Raw genomic sequence first — 22,193 nt, forward strand, 5'->3', positions numbered from 1 at the left:
GCTCGCATGTGGGACCTTTAACAAAACGGAGACCATTAAACGTCCCAAGGGATTGTTTTACTTGCCAGTAAACGTACCGACTTGAGGCAGACAAACTTGAGCCGGGATCGAACCCGCTAACGTAGGCTTATAAATTCGTGCACCCCAGTACATTAACAATAATGGTTATTCCGTTACCGTGTGACATGTAGCCGGTGCTGACAAGTGTCTGTCTCGCGCAAGTTGAAGTTGAGTTGGGAGATGAGCCTTGATAAGAACTAAGGACAAGGCATTCGTAGATCTAGAAAAGGCATTAGATAATGTTGATTGAGCAAGCTATTTGAGATTCGGGATATGTATAAACATCAGTCTCCCGTGATAAGGAACGACCCCTATGAAAAAAGAAGGAGCAATCCAGAAAGTGACACAAGGTTGCACTTTGTGCCGTTCTCCTTTGTACGCGGTATAGAAAATCAAAGAGGAAATGAATACTCTGAGATATTCTGGTATGAACACAAAATGAAGGTGAATACAACAAAGTCAAGTCTTACAGCGACTTGGGTAGTGGAACAAGTGACGATGGAAGGTCTTTCTTGAGAAAAAGAAATTTGCTTACTTCGAACATTGATATATGAATTAGAAATGTTTCCAAACATTTTCTTCTGCAGCGTGGCAATAGCTTACAAGCAAAGAGAATAGAAGCTTTAGAAATGTGGTGTTACAGAAGAATGCTGACTAAATGAGAGGAGATTGTTTTCGCGAAATTTGACCAGAAAAAGAGGTAGAATAATAGGGCACAGTTGGTATTTAAGGGAAGTGCAAGAAGGGTGGGCATGAACACGAGAAACTGTAGGTGAAGGACGTAGCTCAGGATAGGGTGACATGGAGAGTCGTATCAAACCAGTCTATAAACTAATGGCCCAAGAAACAACAAATGCATCACGAGACGAGGCGTGTCGTGTCCTGCGGGACTTAATACCCCTCCTCGTTAGCAGCCACAGCGTTATTTAGCTCATGTTCACGTTATTCAGTCCAGCAATTCATTTTCTCACCAAATGATGCTTATTGACTGGAATCAATCTTCTGTGGGATACCAATTTCCTGAAGGCCTTTTTCTATTTCATTAAGCCAGTGGTTACGTGCCATTATCGTGCCAATAGCGAACGAGCGGATAAGCATCGTGCCGCATGCGACCCATCAATCACATACAATTGATCTGCATTAAGGGCTGTCACCAAGTGGCAGATTGCTTATAAGTAGCTAACTTGGTCTTTTCTAAAATAAAGGTCTGACACCATTGTTAGCAGGTTCGAGTGTCATTGGTCGAAAGAAAAATATAATAATGTTGCTGGCTTTACGTTCCAGTAACTACTTTTATGGTTTAAGGAGACGCCGAGGTGCCGGAATTGAGTCCCGCAGGAGTTATTTTACGTGCCAGTAAATCCACTGACACAGAGCTGACGTATTTGAGCACGTTCAAATACCACCGGACTGAGCCAGGATCGAACCTGCAAAGTTGGAGTCGGAAGACCAGCATCTCAACCTTTTGAGCCGTCCGAGCCACTTAGCCTGGATGAAAACCATCAGAATGTTGGCCGGCAGGGTAGGAAAGTTGGTGGTAGGCAGTTTCTAATCACTAGATTGCATGCCAAAAGCCGGGATTCAAATCCAAACCTTCGCAGTGTTCAAATGGAGTGAGGGGATATGATGCTGTTGATGTTGATTCCGCCCTGGGATGGCGTCGTAAAGCATTGAGCAGACCCCTTGGTATTATTCGAGAGGAGTAGGCTACGTGCCGAAACCGGGTTTCATCTCTCCCTACTTCATTATCATAATCCCACATCCAGACGGGCAGGCCGCCCAAGGGCGTCAGGTAGAATGACCTGCACCAGGCAAGGAATGAGAATGGGAAGGAAGCGGCCCCGGTCCTAATTGAAGTACAGCCCCAGTATTTGCCTGGTGTGAAAATGGGAAACCACGGAAAACCATCTTCAGGGCTGCCGAACCCACTATCTCCCGGATGCAAGCTCAGGCCCGCGCGCCTCTAACCGCATGGCCAACTCGCCCGGACGTAAACGCATCACCATGTTTCGTGTTGTAAAATGAGTTTCCCCCAGAAGTGTTATGTAAAGCTGCTCCGGTTCACACTAGATGTGCCGAGCCGTTCTGAGAATGTCATGATCCGGGCGTGGATCGATCCAGGCCGATTCACACTGTACGTTCCGCGGTCGAGCCGATCCACGCTCTGTGTGTTCAGTCTATCCCAGTAGGTCCGCTACTAAACAGCAGTGCCAAAAATTAAAATGTCTTTTTCAATCCAATCATTAATTAAAATTGCCTTGATTTTGGTCGAAGAAGAGAATAGGCCCAGTCGGAGATTCTGGGTGCATCAAATGCTGACAAAGCGAAAAGGAGAAGAAGAATTTTTCACCTTATTTCCAGAGTTAGTTGACGATGAATCAAAATTCTACCAGTACTTCTGTATGTCGCATTATGATTTTATGCGGTTGTTGGGGTTCATTGAGGCAGATATTAAACAGATGAAAATACTTCGTTCCGAGAATGCATCACGCCGGCTGAAAAACTTGCTGTATGTTTGAAGTAAGTTAACCAAAGTTTTGTTTTTTGCATAGGGATGGTTAGGGATAAATTAATTTAAACGCCATTGAAAACTCTAGAAATTAACTTTATTAAAATAGTAGCAAATGTACCCGTGCTTCGCTACGGTATTCTACATTGTATTCGAATATCGAAGTAAATACTGTACATGCAGTAATGACATGTCTCTTAGTGTTATCCGAGAAATAGCATAGGGAGGTTCCCAATACGGTGTTTCCAATGTAAAGTGCTTGTTACGGATTTATGATGATAACGACAGGCTCACTTGCCTACTGCCATTCACAATTGAGTTGGGAAGTTTTCATTATAATTGCAGGCCCCATCGCCTACTGCGCGATCAAAATCGATTTGGGAGTTTTCATTACAATGGCAGGCCCCCTTTCCTACTTCCAGACAGATTACAGTTTTCATTAGAATGTTTGGCAACTTCCCTACTACCAGTCAAAATTGAGTTGTGCAGTTATAATTATAATGACAGGCCCCTTTTCCTACGGCCAGCCAGCTTACTACCAGTCACACCAAGTTGGTGAGTTTCCTTCAAAATAGCAGGCCACTATGCCTAATACCAGTCACATTTTAGATGGATACATTTGTTTATAATTGCGGGCACCCTTGCCTACAGCCAAACACAATCGAGTAGGGGACTTTTAAACAACAATGCATGCTCCCTTGCCTTCTGCAAGTCAAATCTAGAAGTGAATTATTCACTACAATGGTAGGCCTTCCTTACTAATGCCAGTTACACAGGTGTTGGAGAAGGACCCCATTCCTACTGCCAGTCAAAGTCGGTGTGGGGAGTATTGATTACAATAGCAGACACACCCTTTCTCGATCGCTACAAGACGACATCAGTGAATATATATAGATCGACATACGAAAGTATATGCATGCTTAAAATATTGCAGACCTTCATTTACAGATTGACTGCTGCAAAACGGTACGTCATATCGACAAAGGATTGTACCATAAGACGTCAGATTTAGCGGCCTAAATGACTGGTCGTATGATATGTGATCTATTCATGGGTCAGATTGAGTTAGAAACGTTGACTAGGGTAAAATTTTTGTAAGATAATCTCACATTGCATTACTTTTCATATAATTATGTGACAGCTACATACACAGCATTTGACTCACATAAAGCTACTGGGTGGGCCAATTTTCGTGTAGGGTTTGATGATTCTATCTTTCTTATAAGTGATTCAAAGTATGAATTATGCATGTGAAAAGTCCAAATTTACTTAATCGAGAAATAGACAAAAATCAAACGTAAAAGGGATACAGATACAACAAAAAGTCATAAGACCAAGGGTGTAGATCACTCCAAATTGCACGGAGATTGTGCCTTCCCTTATGTGATAGGACTTCGCGAAGATATGCACCATCATTAAAGTAGCCTCCATATTTCGATATTCTTCGGGGAAAAAAGTGAAAAATTTAAAGCTCTTGGAAATGTTCTGTCCGTTACAGGCTAAAACATATAATTTTGCCAAATTTCTGTTTCCTTGTTCGTCTGGCAGATTATACCGCAATGTGGATTTTGGGCGAGGAGGATTAAAATTAGGACATTCAGGAAACTAAACCAAAAAATTATGCAGATGGTTGTTATTATTACCCCTTAAACGCGTACCTGTGCGAACATTTCGCCAAAATAGTCAATGTACAGGCACACAGTCGTTAGGGTTTTACTTATATAGATAGACTAGCAAGGTACCCGTGCTTCGCTACGGTATTATACTGAAATTTATAATTGAATGCTTATTGTTTTAGATATATAATCCGCCGAAATTCGCGGTCTGACTCGTTTTCTGCGAGAACCCACCAAAATTCCCGATCTGACTCGTTTTCTATTAGATTACGGCATGTTTCCTCCCATTTTTCAATCTTCTTTTCCAGCAATCGATTTCGTTCTTCCCGGGCTAGGCTCAGGTATTCCTCCCGGTCAGTTGGGTCCGTAAATCTTTGCCATCTTTTCCTATAATCATTTTTAATATGGATAAAATCCTTCAGGAGATCCGGCGTGGTGTCATATTGGGTGCCTAGAAGGCACTGAACCCGCGGCCGGACTGCATTCTTAGTCATTACCCGTCCAGGAGCCGTTTCCAGCGCGGTCCGCACATTTGAAGACGGCCCGGAACATCATCATTATTATTATTATTATTTTTATTATTATTATTATTATTATTATTATTATTATTATTATTATTATTATTATGTGTTGCTGGAATGGATGATGACAGGAAAACCGGAGTATCCGGAGAAAAACCTGTCCCGCCTCCGTTTTGTCCAGCACGAATGTCACATGGAGTGAACGGGATTTGAACTACGGAACCCAGCTGTGAGAGGCCGGCGTGCTGCCGAGGATCCTTATAAGTACATTAAGAACAGTAAAATCAATTGGTCTCACCTCCTTCTACACCCCACCGCCGTTAAGTTTATTTACCGGCAACCCCCCCCCCCCCCCACCAAAAAAATTAAAAGAAGGCTCGTTTCTTATGTTTAAAGAAGATTTCAAACACCAATGTTCACGTCTATTACCTTCAGTTTTGAGATATAAGTATCCCCATAAAAATAATTTACTTTTTTCACTTCATTTCACACTACTCCCCACCCCTAAGTGATTTTTCCCGCAAAAAATACTTGTTTCTTTAATAGTAAAAGATCTTCTAAATACCAATTATCACGACTCTAACTTCTTCAGTTTTTGATTTATGTGTCCTCATGAAAGGAATTCAACTCCTTTACACTCCCGCCCTCCAAGATGGTTTCCCCCCAAAACGCGTTTTTCTTTGTTTTTAAAGGAGATCCAAATACGAATTTTCACGTCTGTAACAACTTTAGTTTTTATTAGATGTATGTATTCTCATTCAATTAATTCAATTAATTTTTCAATTCTTTCACCCCCCCCCCTTCATTGGATTTTCCGAGAATACGTGTTTCTTTATTTTTAAAGCAGATTGCAAATATCAAATTTCACGTCTGTAACATCTTCATTTTTGAGATATCAGTAGCCTAATTAAATGAATTCAACACCATTTTCAGTCACTATTACCCCCCCCCCCCCTCCACCCAAGTGGTATTTCCGAAAGCTAAAAATACACGTTTCTTTATGTTTAATAGTGATAAAAAAAATACCATTTTTCACTTCTGTAACATGTTAAGTTTTTTGAGATAAACTAAAAATTCTCATTTTAAAATTTCACCCCTTTTGAGTTCCCCTTAAGTGGAGTTTCCAAACACAAATCACCTATGTTTCTTTAGATTTACAGGAGATTACAAACACCCACTTTTTACGTCTGTAACATTTTACGTTTCCAAGATATTCTGTAGATATAGTCTTTCAAAAATTCACCCAATTTGTCACTCCTGTTTAACCGCCATTAATTGGATTTTCCAAAACTAAAAAATACGTGTTTCTTTATTTTTAAAGGAGATCCCATATACAAATTTTCAGTTCTGTAATATCTTTCGTTTCTGAGATATATGTATCCTCATTAAAGGCGTTCAACCCATTTTTCACCCTTTTACACCCCTCCTATTGGGATTTACAGGAAACAAAAAATACGTTTTCCTTTATTTTTAGAGGAGATTCTAACTACCAATTTTTACATCTGTAAATTTTAAAGTTTTGAGATGTATACACACTCATTTTAAAAAATTTACACTCCCACCTTTTTACCCCCCCAATATTTGTATTTTCCAAAAACGAAGAAATACGTGTGTTTATTTATTTTTAAAGAAGATTCTAAATACCAATTTTCACATCTATAACCTTTAAAAATCTTGAGATAGATACACTCATTTTAAAATATTACTCCCTTTTCACGCCCCCCTAAATTGGATTTTCCAGAAACAAAAAATACGTGTTTCTTTATTTTGAACGGAGATCCCAAACACCAATTTTCAGGTCTGTAATATCTTCAGTTTCTGATATATAAGTAGCCTCATTAAAGGCATTCAACCACTTTTTAGCCCCTTTTCACTCCTCCTATTGCGATTTTCCGAAAACAAAAAAATACGTGTTCCTTTATTTTTAATGAAGGTTCTAAATACCAATTTTTACATCTGCAAACTTTAAAAGTTTGGAGATATAGATTCACTCATTTTAAAAATTCGCCCCCTTTTCACCCTCCCATTAATTGGATTTTCCGAAAACAAAAAAATACGTGTTTCTTTATTTTTAAAAGAGATCAAAAGTACCAATTTTCAGGTCTGTAATATCTTCAGTTTCTGAGATATAGGTACCGGTATCCTGATTAAAGGCATTCAACCCATTTTTCCCCATTTTCACCCTTTTTCACCCCTCCTATTGGGATTTTCTGAAAACAAAAAAATACGTGTTTCCTTATTTTTAAAGAAGATTCTAAATACCAATTTTTACATCTGTAAACTTTTAAAGTTTTGAGATATAGAGCAACTCATTTTCAAATTTCACCCCCGTTTTCACCCCCTTAGCGAAGGAATATCCAAAAATCCTCTCTTAGCGAGCACCTATGTCTTAATATGAATATATCCCCAAAATTGCATCTCTTTATGTCCAGTAGTTTCGGCTCGGCGATGATGAATCAGTCAGTCAGTCAGTCAGGACAAGTTATTTTATATATATAGACTAGCAAGATACCCGTGCTTCGCTACGGTATTATACTGAAATTTATAATTGAATGCTTATTGTTTTAGATATATAATCCGCCGAAATTCGCGATCTGACTCGTTTTCTGCGAGAATCCACCAAAATTCCCGATCTGACTCGTTTTCTATTAGATTACGGCACGTTTCCTCCCATTTTTCAATCTTCCTTTCCAGCAATCGATTTCGTACTTCCCGGTCTAGTCTCAGGTATTCCTCCCGGTCAGTTGGGTCCGTAAATCTTTGCCATCTCTTCCTATAATCATTTTAATATGTATAAATTCCTTCAGGAGATCCGGCGTGGTGTCATATTGGGTGCTTTGGCGGCACTGAATCCGCGGCCGGACTGCATTCTTAGTCATTACCCGTCCAGGAGCCTTTTCCAGCGCGGTCCGCACATTTGACGACGGTCCGGAACATTATTATAATTATTATTATTATTATTATTATTATTATGTGTTGCTGGAATGGCTGATGACAGGGAAAACCGGAGTATCCGGAGAAAAACCTGTCCCGCCTCCGTTTTTTCCAGCACGAATGTCACGTGGAGTGACCGGGATTTGAACCACGGAACCCAGCTGTGAGAGGCCGGCGCGCTGCCGCCTGAGCAACGGAGGATACTTATAAGTACATTAAGAACAGTAAAATCAATTGGTCTCACCTCCTTCTACACCCCACCGCCGTTAAGTTTATTTACCGCCACCCCCCCCCCCCAAAAAAAAACAATTAAAAGAAGGCTTGTTTCTTTATGTTTAAAGGAGATTCCAAATACCAATGTTCACGTCTATTGCCTTCAGTTTTGAGATATAAGTATCCCCATAAAAATAATTTATTTTTTTCACTTCATTTCACACTACTCTTCTCCCCCCCCCCCCCCAAGTGAATTTTCCCGCAAGAAATACTTGTTTCTTTAGTAGTAAAAGATCTTCTAAATACCAATTATCACGACTCTAACTTCTTCAGTTTTTGATTTATGTGTCCCCATGAAAGAAATTCAATTCCTTTACAATCCCACCCTCCAAGATGGTTTCCCCACCGAAACGCGTTTATCTTTGTTTTTAAAGGAGATCTAAATACGAATTTTCACGTCAGTAACAACTTTAGTTTTTATTAGATGTATGCATTCTCATACAATTAAGTCAATTAAATTTTCAATTCTTTCACCCCCCCCCCCCTTCATTGGATTTTCCGAGAATACGTCTTTCTTTACTTTTAAAGCAGATTGCAAATATCAAATTTCACGTCTGTAACATCTTCATTCTTGAGATATCAGTAGCCTAATTAAAAGAAGTCAACACCATTTTCAGTCACTTTTACCCACCCCCCACCACCCAAGTGGTATTTCCGAAAACTAAAAATACACGATTCGTTATGTATAATAGAGATAAAAAATACCACTTTCACTTCTGTAACATGTTAAGTTTTTTTAGATATACTGTAAAAATTCTCATTTTAAAATTTCACCTCTTTTGAGTTCCCCTTAAGAGGAGTTTCCAAAAACAAATCACCTATGTTTCTTTACATTTACAGGAGATTCCAAACACCCACTTTTTACGTCTGTAACATTTTACGCTTCCAAGATATTCTGTAGATATAGCCTTTCAAAAAATTCACCCCAATTTGTCACTCCTGTTTAACCGCCATTAATTGGATTTTCCAAAAACTAAAAAATACGTGTTTCTTTATTTTTAAAGGAGGTCACATATACAAATTTTCAGTTCTATATTATCTTAAGGTTCTGAAATATAAGTATCCTCATTAAAGGCATTCAACCCATTTTTCACCCTTTTACACCCCTCCTATTGGGATTTACAGGAAACAAAAGAATACGTGTTCCTTTATTGTTAGAGGAGATTCTAACTACCAAATTTTATATCTGTAAATTTTAAAGTTTTAAGATGTAGACACTCTCATTTTTAAAAAGTCACCCCCCTTTTCACCCCCCAATATTTAAATTTTCCAAAAACGAAAAAATACGTGTTTCTTTACTTTTAAAGTAGATCCCAAATACCAATTTTCAGGTCTGTAATATCTTCAGCTTCTGAAATATAAGTAGCCTCATTAAAGGCATTCAACCCATTATTCACCCTTTTACACCCTTCCTATTGGGATTTTCCGAAAACAAAAGAATACGTGTTTCTTTATATTTAAAGGAGATTCTAAATACCAATTTTTATATCAATACACTTTAAAAGTTTTGAGATATAGATACACTCATTTTAAAAAATCACCCCCTTTTCACCCCCCCCCCCCGTTAATTGGATTTTCCAAAAACAAAAAAATACGTGTTTCTTTATTTTTAAAAGAGATCCCAAACACCAATTTTCAGGTCTGTAATATCTTCAGGTTCTGAGATATAAGTAGCCTCATTAAAGGCATTCAACCCCTATTTCACCCGTTTCACGATTCCTATTGCTATTTTCCGAAAACAAAAAAATGCGTGTTTCTTTATTTTTAATGAAGATTCTAAATACCAATTTTTACATCTGCAAAGTTTAAAAGTTTGGAGATATAGATTCACTCATTTTTAAAATTCACCCCCTTTTCACCCTCCCATTAATTGGATTTTCCAAAAACAAAAAAATACGTGTTTCTTTATTTTTAAAAGAGATCAAAAGTACCAATTTTCAGGTCTGTAATATCTTCAGTTTCTGAGATATAAGCACCGGTATCCTGATTAGGCATTCAACCCCTTTTTCACCCTTTTTCACCCCTCCTATTGGGATTGTCTGAAAACAAAAAAATACGTGTTTCCTTATTTTTAAAGAAGATTCTAAATACCAATTTTCACATCTCTAAACTTTTAAAGTTTTGAGATATAAACACACTCATTTTAAAATTTCACCCCCCTTTTTACCCCCTTAGCGACGGAATATCCAAAAATCCTCTCTTAGCGAGCACCTACATCTTAATATGGATATATCCCCAAAATTTCATTTCCTTATGTCCAGTAGTTTTGGCTCGGCGATGATGAATCAGTCAGTCAGTCAGTCAGTCAGTCAGGACAAGCTACTTTATATATATAGATAAGGAATCTGCTCCACGTACAACACCTTTTGGTCTATGTCTGCTGGACTTACCCTGCAAAACCGACCATTCATGATATCTCCCTTATTAATCTTTCTGTCGAAAAAATACACATGAAAAAAGTTTTAGAAATGGATTTCCAACAACTTTGGTCGATTTCCAGTCAGGTTGGTCATGTATTGTATATATTGTGGAAGAGTAAATTCACCATTTCGGTTCCCTATAAACCGCCGGTCCATTCCAGGAACAGGAAATGTTATTGACCTTTAAAATCAACCTTTGGAAAGGTTCAAATATCTTCAATAGTTTTCAAGTTGTAAGAAATACGCTCAACACGCGCCCGTTCTTAAGTTAAGTCCGGTTAATGATATCTCCCTTATACATCCTCTTACCGAAATGATGCACATGAGAAAAAAGGTTTAAAAATTAATTTCCATTAAGGCAGGTAGATTTCTATTAAGTTTGGTTGTGTATATTTTGTGGGAGTGCAAAATCACGGTTTCGGTTTTGTATAAACCCCCCAGTCATTTCATGGATTTAGGAACAATATCTGCCCTGAAACCTACCCAAGGACAGGTGGAGTCTAAATATGAATTTTGGTGGAAATATATCCAGTAGTTTCCAAGTTATAGACAAACAGACAAACAGAAAAACAGACACCAAAGCTAAAAATATGCAGATGGTCATTATTACACCTGAAACGGATAACTGTACAGAAATGTCGCCAAAATAGTCAATGTACTGAACCCTTTAGGTCCATATTGAGGGATACCTACCTTCCTTACCTATCAGCAAAACTCATGAGATCTGTCTCTTGGGTCGTTTCGGGTTCTTCGTCACTTGCTGAGGTAAAGGTAGGGTTCATTAATTCTAATCTATCTACTGGAATGAAAGGTCTATTTATAAGATTCCTATTTATTCAGGGAAATGAAGTAATTTACTATGTCAACGATGTCATAGTCAATTGTGTCCACTGGACACCACAATCATTTTTACATAAATGTCAGAACACTGGTGTGAGACTTTAACGCAATCGCCTGATGGGCATTCTTACTAGAAACCATTGTCTCAATTATTAATCATTTAAGAAAGGAAAGTCTGGAAATCCTTAAATTCGGCTTCCATGTGAGACCACATGTATCATCATAGTGATTCGTTATGGTCCAGCCCTCGTAACACGAACTCTGGACTCTGAGTATAATTAAGGCCGTCCAATCGGTGTGTGCCACACAGTGGTTCTACGGCATGGACCCTTAATTGAATCGATGTGACCTGCGTCTATGTCATGGACCGACATCTAATCTTCTAAGTTACTTTAAAGTCATTGTGGATGATGACCGCAAGGAAATGATGCTACAATGGCATATGGCCCTAATCTAAGTCACTGAGGTTGATGACCCCCTGACCATCCAAGTTTCTAGGCTGAAGGCTAAACACAATTAAGTTACATCGGTTGATGACCAAAGTACCACTTTACTATCCCCAGCACATTCACCGCTCAATCAATCAAAGTTCAATAATTACAACAATAGCAATGCTCACAAACATTGTGGCAGAAAATCCATTTCCTTCGGATATGTCCCTTTTATCTTTACTTTATTTTTTAATATTCCCCAGACAACAAATTAAAATTTCCAGAATGCATCTCCAAGTTATTCGCTTGATTAAAGTTATTTCAAAATGCGGTTTCACTGAATTTAATAATTTAATAAATTTAAATGATTTATCGAAATGTTAAAGAACAGTAAATTTTATCTCCACGGACTCTGGTTTCTTCACAACTTTCTAGGCAGCTGTGATGTGAATTCAATATTGCGATGTTTATCTGGCTGGAAAGAATTTGTTACATCATTCATGTCCAGCTATATATATCTCATCTCGTGATATCATGCTTAAAAATCTAATCTAATCCTAACCGTTATTAACACTTGGATATCCTAATAATCTACGTACAAAGCAAACAACTCGCCATATCATTACGATGTCATATCTCGTCATCACTGAATTTTGCACACCCCTCGCAGACAAATCGATCATCACGACCATCGCTCTATATTTTGGACAATCCTGAAATTGGGTTACTCTGTTCCTTATACTCAAAGTTCATGGTTTCAAATGTTCATTCCGTCCCCAATTACAGTATTTCGCAATACTTAGATCAATACCGGCTATGAAATTTCAACTAAATCCAGCATTTAACATATCCCTGGCCGAGAATTACAGTACAATCTCAACTCCACTGTCCCGTTAGATAGCGGAGGTGTCTCACCCCCCTCGCTCGCTTGGCAGTTACAAGAACCACCTGGTTTATTCACAGTTGACTGACTTCTCAAATTGCTCCCTTTAAACTCTGCCGACATGATTAAACAAATACGATATTCTAACCAACAAAATGCACAGATATGCTTCAAGATGCCCACACTAATTATACGCGTTGCCAATTATACTGCTATGGATTTCTATGAATTTCTTTCCATTCTCAACATTATAAAATATTCCTCGGGTTATCATATCCCGGCTTCAATGACAGGACTCTAACCTGATTCGCACATCTCATCTCAACTCATATAAAACACTCCTCGGTCTCTGTATCCCGGCTTCAATGACAGGTCCAACCTGATTCACAAAACTAACCTCTGTTTCCCAGCTCCACAATTATCATCGACAAAGAACTGGAAATAAATCCTCACTAGAAATACCGACGTATAATATCGCACAATGCATTACTCATGAATAACTTTGCATAAATGATATCGTATTTAATAACTTGATTTTTTACGAGAAATGACTGAAACATTCTACTAGATCTTTTATTTGTCAGTCAGACACAGTTTAAAATGGGCATTAAAAAAGAACGTTTCTCTCCGTGACCAAATTCATCCCCTAGGTTCTCACCCGACAGCGCGCTTCCACTCGATTGAAAATGAGTAACCATGGATTATTATTATTAACGTCAGGTTGGAGACGGAAGAATTTTACCTCGAATGAACATCTTACATTGACATCACAAAATACAGGCAGTACACTCACACGGATGACGATCTACATTGGACGTGATATCACTTCGGAATCCTATTCAATAACTTTTTACAACATTATATGGCACTCGCAAGACTTCAAAATTTTATCCAAGTGGAAAATAAAACAAATGACTCTTTTAGTCGTACCCTCACATTTACAAAACTTAGTAGGGGTGACCACTGCGTCGTAAATCCCCATTCAAATACAAGAAATCACGAGACAAGATATAAGAGGTAGTAAGATGGAAAGCCACCTACCTCATGTCCACGCCAGTATTCGTCTTAGGGCTCACCTGTGACCCTGGCATTTATTTAGCCATCTTTACATTCATGGCTGTACATCTCATTATGTTTCTTCAGGTTTCCTGGAATAAAGCATAAAAAAAAAGAAAATACCCTTCACTTGTTTGCTGGGCGCACACGATGGATTTCAATTATTCCCGCACACGAATTACTCAATCACATTAGAATATTTCGGTACTTTGACCGTCCTATCTGATACACTTATTTCTCTCAAGAAAACTATCTCCCCACGGAGTCAAGACTTAGCCACACTGGCTAAAATCTGCAGTCGAACTCAGTCTACTTTCGTTGATTTGATTTCGCGGAGCAACTCAACAATTTCGTCCGCTTTGTATCACAAATGCCGGAGAAGGAAGCTTCGTCATGGCGTCCCTTCATATTTATAGCAGTTACCCCCTCTCTTCAGGTCTCTCCCTTTGCCGCCAAGAAAAATTTCTATAAATTTTCTGACTTACCTAAACTGCAATTTCAAGAGTTTTGAAAGTGACTACATGCTTGCTACATTTCTGGCGGTAGTGTTCATGGACATTTAAAAATTTTACGGGTTCGATTTGTGAGATGATTGACCTCCTTTGATAGGCACTATAGTTTTTTGACTTGGCGTGGTCACGCCGTGTACACGCGCTTTGAAATAGTTCATAAAAATTACTTGAGATTCTTCCGCCGTCGACACGTGTGGTTGACGTCACGTACCCCAGAGCGTGGGACCGAAGGTAATCACCCCCTCGTCACGTGTCAAATCCATGCTATCAAGAATCCAACTTTTAATTATTTTGTTACACTATGCATAATGTTCTTAGGGCACAAAGGTCATGGGTTCAGTACAGACACACTCTAGAAGTGCAGACCTTTATTTCGAGAGTTACTGCTTTGAAACTCTGCGACATATCTGCAAACGGACCTCACCATCAGACGCCTCTTTCAGTGTTCTACATGGTTGGTCCCGTGACATCTTCTCGTATCTCCTATATTTATGGGTTAGATTGAGTTAGAATCATTGGGTGTGAAATTTTGTACAGTTTTCGCATACTACTTTATATTTGTGATACTCATGTGACAGATAGAATCATAAAATATGGCTATCACATTGCCACTGGTCATGCCAATGTGCGTGCCGAATGTCATGATTCTATCCTTCCTATAAGTGTGCCAAATTAAATTTAACATATACGTGTAAAAGTACAAAATTAACTTGAAATCAAGAAATACAGCTCTGTTTAACGTATAAGGAATAGAAATACCAAAGTTGTAGATCTCTGCAAAATGAAAGGCGATTGTGCTTTCTGATTTGTGATAAGACTTACAGATTAGCCACCAATTATCCCGAAACGAAGGTGTGCACCGTCGTTAAAATTACATCCATATTTCGATATTTTCCGGGGCCGAAAGTTATACATTTGCATAGCTTAGAATATTTCCTCAAAGGAAAGAGTGTCAAGCTTTCGGGATTTGCACTCGCATACATCCGGTGTAATTAAGGAAGAAAATAATTCAGTAAAGAAAGTTGAAACTAATAGAAAATGGATTAAAACTGAGGACAGCCGGATGACGACAAATATGTAAATGCCAAGTGAATGTATTGGAAAATCAAATGCCCCTCAATAAATTATGCTGGTGTGGGTTATGGATATAAGAAAGAGATAACAGAGGAGAAATTTAGGCGCAGGCATTCTTAGGTCAACAGATAAGATGACTAATGGTGTTATTACTTAAGCTATTCGAGGACGGTTTTAAACTCCAACAATATTCCGCCAATATCCCTCAGAATGGCCGATTGACGCCCTCTCTTGCCTTCTACCCAAGGAAGAACCATGAATTGAAAGGTATGATGAGGAAAATGGCAATACGTTACTTCCCTGCTGGCAAGCAGTCAGAGACGTTGCCATGGCAACCTGTAGGTTCGTTGTCGGTCTGTCGGTCACACACGCAGACCATGATACCCGCGGAAAATCCGTCATTTGAATAGTAAGGTAAATTATGAACATAACGAAAGTTGTTTATAATGAAGAGACGTTTCACATACTGTCCACGGAGTTTACAGGAAATCAATAGTATAAGAGAAAATGGAGGAAGAACGTTCTGGTTTTCCTATAAACCCCCGTCTAATCAAAGATTTTAAAATGAAATGCATATAGAAACTTTCCTCGGGGTGAGTATACTCCAAATATGAAGTTTGGTGATGGTGGAACAGACAAACAAACAAACAAACAGACAAACAGACAGACACGGCAAGTAAAAACCACCGATTCGGTCTTGAGTTGACCTAAAACGGATAAATATCTGAAAAATTGGCAAAACGAACTAAATTACAGACAGCGGACTACGTACAACTTTATTTGTAAGATTTTAATGAACACATGACAGAAAAATACAGTAAAAGAAATAAAGTGCTTGTTTAAAAATGTAGCCTATTTTCACTGATTCTCTTGAAATGCTGCTAAAAACGGATAAGGTCCGCTTGGGCGGGCGGTTGGCCATCAAATGAATCCGGAGGGGCAGAAATTTGGGTTTGATTCTGTGGGCAGCTCGCTGGTATGAATTGTGGATTGGGAGATGATGGCAAGGATGGTAGTGAGGCGTTCCTGAGGTGAAATGAGTGATGGTGTAGAAAATGTGTGTTCCTGAAGAGGGATGGTAATAAGGAGGACGCTGAGTTTGCTGAGAAAAAGATTGTGGTTGACATCTTTGTGCTTCAATATCTGAATATTTGCTGCTTAGCTACCAATTAATCGAATTTGGAAAATTTCCGGAAGGTACCCTTCATAGACGATAAAAGTGGTCTATCTGATCGTCTTCTCTTTCTTTTCTTTTTTCTGTTGCCAGAATCAGCACACTAGTTGCAGTCTGCTTATTACTTGACTTTGAGTGAATATTACTGGAGTTTTACATTGTGAAGTAGATGGGCTGCTTCTAGCTACAGATGTTGCTCCTCATTCACTGATTGGTACCCTCGTCCTCTTCACCTGGGTGACATTTATCTTCACCACCGTAAGGGATGTTAGTCTTTTTTTGTCCCTTAAATAAGGACGTAGAAACTCCATCAGTTCACCTATTTCCATTTGGATGGTGAGTTAGCTTCCTGTCCAGTTGTGGCTTTTGTGCTGCGTGTATATTTCCGGTATTGAGCCCTGAGGGATTCTCAGTGTCTTTTACATGTGTGCGGATCTGCAAATAAAGGACAATAACGTTTTAGACTGTCGACGATATTGATAACAATTAATCAGTTGATAACGTGTGTTTGGCTCCGAAAGTTTTTTTTACAGACTCTTACAAATATTTCTATTTATTATGTCCATTTTTACAGAACTGTACATGTATTCATATGTCTTGTTGTACATAATTTGTATGCCATTGCAATTTCAAGACAAAGTTAAAACAATTATAGTCTCTTGTCCAACTTTCTTGATGGTGTCGGTGATCTTTTCACAATACTGATAAAGAGACTCTCTCTGAGCAGACTGGACCAAAGATTTTCCTCTCTCTCCTGTTTCTCTATGTCTTTAACGCGTGATTTGCCTCCAATGATCAAGGTTATTACATGCTGGACCAGTTTATATTTCAATGTAGGGAAAGTGTTAAGAAATGCTTCAAAGAAAACATCCTTTTAATTTCATTTGAACTTTTTATATCATGACAGCCTTTAGATATTGCGAATTAGCTAGGAAATGGTCGTAACTAACAATATAAAAATTTCGTGTGGCTATTTCTAGCCGAGTGCAGCCCTTGTAAGGCAGACCCTCCATTGAGGGTGGGCGGCATCTGCCATGTGTAGGTAACTGCGTGTTATTGTCGTGGAGGATTGTGTTATGTGTGGTGTGTGAGTTGCAGAGATGTTGGGGACAGCACAAACACCCAGCCCCCAAGGCACTGGAATTAACCAATGAAGGTTAAATTCCCCGACCCGTCCGGGAATCGAACCCAGGACACTCAACCGAAGGTCATTCAGCCAACGAGTCGGACGTAAAGTGACTGCTGCCACCAGGTGATGATAACCTTGAGCGAGTGAAGTCAGGCCTGCTCCAACACAATGAGCAGCATTCAGCCAGACAACTCTCTTGTTATCATTAAAGACCTGATTTAATAGAATGATTACACGTAACACCGCTTCGCCTCATTAGAACGTGACTCACATAAAGGAACCTTGACTTTCCTATTCGACACCAAAGCCATAAAAATATAACCATAAATTTTTAACACCCAGCGACTTTCTTAACCTTTATAAATGGGACCAACACCCATCCCATTTGCACATGAACTGTCAAGTACTCGGGCAGTATTTTGCGGAAAGATAACAGAATACACTTTTCAGATAATAAGAACAACAACGAATAATTATAATAATAATAATAATAATAATAATAATAATAATAATAATAATAATAATAATAACATACATACATTACATACATTATCATTATAGACTGTTATGCCTTTCAGCGTTCAGTCTGCAAGCCTCTGAGAATTTACTAAACGTCGCCACAATCCTCGATTTGCAACTAGTGTTATGGCCTCATTTAGTTCTATACCTCTTATCTTTAAATAGTCTAACCATCGTCGTCTTGGTCTCCCTCTACTTCTCTTACCCTCCATAACAGTGTCCATTATTCCCCTAGGTAACCTATCCTCATCCATTCGCCTCACATGACCCCACCACCGAAGCCGGTTTATGCGTACAGCTTCATCCATCGAGTTCATTTCTAAATTAGCCTTTATCTCCTCATTCCGAGTACTCTCCTGCCATTGTTCCCACCTCTTTGTACCAGCAATCATTCTTGCTACTTTCATGTCTGTTACTTCTAACTTATGAATAAATTATCCTGAGTCCACCCAGCTTTCGCTCCCGTAAAGCAAAGTTGGTCTGAAAACAGACCGATGTAAAGATAGTTTCGTCTGGGAGCTGACTTCCTTCTTACAGAATACTGCTGATCGCAACTGGCAGTTCACTGCATTAGCTTTACGACACCTTGATTCAATCTCACTTACTATATTACCATCCTGGGAGAACACACAACCTAAATACTTCAAATTATCGACCTGTTCTAGCTTTGTATCACCAATCTGACATTCAATTCTGTTGAATTTTTTACCTACTGACATCAATTTAGTCTTCGAGAGGCTAATTATCATACCATACTCCTTGCACCTATTTCAAGTTCCAAGATATTAGACTGCAGGCTTTCGGCACAATCTGCCATTAAGACCAAGTCGTCAGCATAGGCCAAACTGCTTATACATTTCCACCTAACTGAATCCCTCCCCGCCATTTTATACCTTTCAGCAGATGATCCATGTAAACTACGAACAGCAAAGGTGAAAGATTACAGCCTTGTCTAACCCCTGTAAGTACCCTGAACCAAGAACTCATTCTACCATCGATTCTCACTGAAGCCCAATTGTCAACATAAATACCTTTGATTGATTTTAATAATCTACCTTTAATTCCATAGTCCCCCAGTATAGCGAACATCTCCCTCGGTACCCTGTCGTATGCTTTCTCTAGATCTACGAAACATAAACACAACTGCCTATTCCTCTCGTAGCATTTTTCAATTACCTGGCGTATACTGAAAATCTGATCCTGACAGCCTCTCTGTGGTCTGAAACCACACTGGTTTTCATCCAACTTCCTCTCAACGACTGATCGCACCCTCCCTTCCAAGATGCCAGTGAATACTTTGCCTGGTATATAATCAATGAGATACCTCGATAGTTGTTGCAATCCTTCCTGTTCCCTTGCTTATAGATAGGTGCAATTACTGCTTTTGTCCAATCTGAAGGTACCTCACCAACACTCTACGCTAATTTTACTGCTCTATGAAGCCATTTCATCCCTGCCTTCCCACTATACTTCACCATTTCAGGTCTAATTTCATCTACTCCTGCTGCTTTTTACAATGGAGTTTACTGACCATCCTTTCCACTTCCTCAAGCATAATTTCACCAACATCATTTTCCTCCTCCCCATGAGCTTGGCTGTTCGCAACACCACCAGGAAGATTTCCTTTTACATTGAGAAGATGTTCAAAATGTTCCCTCCACCTCTTCAGTGATTCCCTGGGATCTATTATGAGTTCACCTGAATTACTCAAAACACTGTTCATTTCCTTTTTCCCTCCCTTCCTAAGATTCTTTATTACTGCCCAGAAAGGTTTCCCTGCTGCTTGACCTAGCCTTTCCAGGTTATTACCAAAATCTTCCCATGACTTCTTTTTGGATTCAACAACTATTTGTTTCGCTCTGTTTCTTTCATCTACGTACAAATCCCTGTCTGCCTCGGCCCTTGTTTGGAGCCATTTCTGATAAGCCTTCTTTTTACGTTTACAGGCTGCTCTCACTTCATCATTCCACCAAGATGTTCGCCTTTTCCCATCTTTACACACAGTTGCTCCTAGGCATTCCCTTGCTGTTTCTACTACAGCATCCCTGTATGTCACCCATTCACTTTCTATGTCCTGAACCTGCTTACTGTCTACTGTTCGAAACTTCTCACTAATCATATCCATGTACTTCTGTCTAATTTGCTCGTCCTGGAGATTTTCTACCCTTATTCCTTTGCAGACAGATTTCACTTTCTCTACCCTAGGCCTAGTGATACTTAGTTCACTACAGATCAGATAGTGGTCTATATCATCGAAAAATCCCCGAAAAACGCGTACATTCCTAACAGATTTCCTGAATTCAAAGTCTGTTAAGATATAGTCTATTATGGATCTGATACCCCTACCTCCCATGTGTAGCGGTGAATAGCCTTATTCCTGAAGAATGTATTCGTAACAGCTAAACCCATACTAGCACAGAAGTCCAGCAAACGCTTCCCATTCCCATTAGCTTCCATATCTTCCCCACATTTACCGATCACCCTTTCGTATCCTTCAGTTCTATTCCCAACTCTCGCATTGAAATCGCCCATTAGCACTATTCTATCCTTGCTGTTGACCCTGACCACGATGTCACTCAATGCTTCATAAAACTTGTCAACTTCATCCTCATCTGCACCCTCACATGGTGAATACACGGACACAATTCTTGTCCTAATTCCTCCCACTGACAAATCTACCCACATCATTCGCTCATTTACGTGCCTAACAGAAACTATGTTGCGTGCAGTGGTATTCCTGATAAAGAGCCCTACCCCAGACTCTGCCCTTCCCTTTCTAACTCCCGTCAAGTACACTCCCGTCTCTTCCTCATTATCTCCCCTTACCCATTATTAATAAGTTAAAAGGTTTTATTTTATTTATCTTTACGTCGCAGCGACACAGATAGGTCTTACTGCGACGATGGGACAGGAAAGGCCTAGGAATGGGAAGGAAGCTCCCGTGGCCTTAATTAACATAAGCCCCAGCATTTGTCTGGTGTGAAAATGGGAAACCACGGAAAACCATCGTCAGTGCTGGCGACAGTGTGGCTCGAACCCACTATCTCCCGAATGCAAGCTCACAACCGCGCGCCCCTAACCGTACGGACAACTCGCCCGGTATGTTAAAAGTAACAGAGGGAGCTTTTTTAATGTGAATCCATTCCAGTCCGTCTTAATGCACACCTTCATCTAACTTAGCCTTTATCTGTGTACCTTCCTGCCATTGTTCCGCAGTGTAAGCTGTAGCTTGATCATGCCAGGTCGTGTGAGGCGAATGGAGGAGAAAGGCCAAAGCGGCGATGTGACAGGTGTAGAAGTACGCATAGCTGCAAATAGAGGATTGTGAGGGCGATTAAATCATTCACAGAGATTTGCAGACTAAACACTCGGAAAAACGCAATTATTATTATTCTTTCTTCTATTTTGGCCTACAGTTGACTTTTCTCCAGAACTTGTTCATCATTTCGCTGTGCTTCCTTTTCCGACCACTGTGTGTTCATTTTGTTTTCAATTTATCAATTTTAGCACGAAACATATCTCTGCTCTTTTAGTTTGATGCCAACTTCCTCCACGTAGTCACTTCCAATTTGTTGATGTGTTGTTTTTGTTAGTCGACTGTCGTTCATTCTTGTGAGATGCCCAGTCTCCTCTTCCTCCAACCTTTCTCTTTTCTCGAGATTGTTCGCTAGTTCATCAATTTCCCCTTTCTTATTCAGTATCACACATTCTAAGCTGTGAAGTCCCTCGGTATCGTGGTTTTATTCTGTACTAATCTTCTTATGATCTTCACTCATATTAATACAACACATATCCATTTCTGATTATTTTTTTTCGTATTTATAATGAACATGTTTTACCAATCTAAACACGTTCTTTGAGCCGGGTTGAGAGGCCTTCTGAGACCAAGATGGCGAGTTCGAACCCAGCTCATTCGGTGGTATTAAAAGGGGCTTAAACACGCCATAAAATAACTTCTGCCTGGCAAAATTAGGGTGCTTCGGCGCCTTCGAAAACCATAACACCTAGTTAGTGGTTCGTGAACCCAATAACTAAGGAAAATGTGTGTGAGGAAGTAATTTTTGTCAGTTAAGTCTACACTGGTGACGTTATGGCTACACTGTTCCTTTCTATCGTGAGAACCAGAATGTACTACCGATATTTCATCTTCAAATACGGTGTGTTGTTAAATATTCCCCAACGTTCGAGATGGAGGTCAATTTCAACTTCTAACTAGCCATAGCCTACATGTGCAATTTCGAA

This window comes from Anabrus simplex, chromosome 1 (assembly GCF_040414725.1).
Source record: "Anabrus simplex isolate iqAnaSimp1 chromosome 1, ASM4041472v1, whole genome shotgun sequence".
Lineage (NCBI taxonomy): Eukaryota > Metazoa > Arthropoda > Insecta > Orthoptera > Tettigoniidae > Anabrus > Anabrus simplex.